This window comes from Larimichthys crocea, chromosome I (assembly GCF_000972845.2).
Source record: "Larimichthys crocea isolate SSNF chromosome I, L_crocea_2.0, whole genome shotgun sequence".
NCBI lineage: Eukaryota > Metazoa > Chordata > Actinopteri > Sciaenidae > Larimichthys > Larimichthys crocea.
In genome coordinates this window covers 8,033-8,609 of record NC_040011.1, presented here as the reverse complement: position 1 = coordinate 8,609, position 577 = coordinate 8,033, and positions in this window count along the sequence as shown.

Genomic DNA, 577 nt, shown 5'->3' with positions numbered 1-577 from the left:
GAGGCAGGCGGCGCGCCGGGAGGAACGAGGGCCATGCGAGGGACAGCAAGGAAGGCGAGGAGACGAGGGAAAAAAGGAGAAGAAGTAGACGGACGTGGCGAAGGACGGGTTGAAAGTGGAGGGGCGACGCCTCGTCGGGCTTGCGAGGCAGGCCACACGCCGGGAGGAACGAGGGCCGTGCGAGGGACAGCGAGGAAAGCGAGGAGGCGAGGGAAAAAAGGAGAAGAAGTAGACGGACGTGGCGAGGGAAAGTGGAGGGGCGACGCCTCGTCGGCCATCCGTCAGCACGTTGAACCAGGGCATAAGGAGAAGAAGTAGACAGACGTGGCGAAGGATGGAGGGAAAGTAGAGGTGCGATGCCTCGTCGGGTCTCCGAGGCAGGCCGCGTGCCGGGAGAAACGAGGGCCGTGCGAGGGACAGCGAGGAAGGCGAGGAGACGAGGGAAAAAAGGAGAAGACGTAGACAGATGTGGTGAAGGACGGGGGGAAAGTGGAGGTGCGACGAGGCCTCCGAGGCAGGCAGCGCGCCGGGAGGAACGAGGGCCGTGCGAGGGACAGCAAGGAAGGCAAGGAGGCGA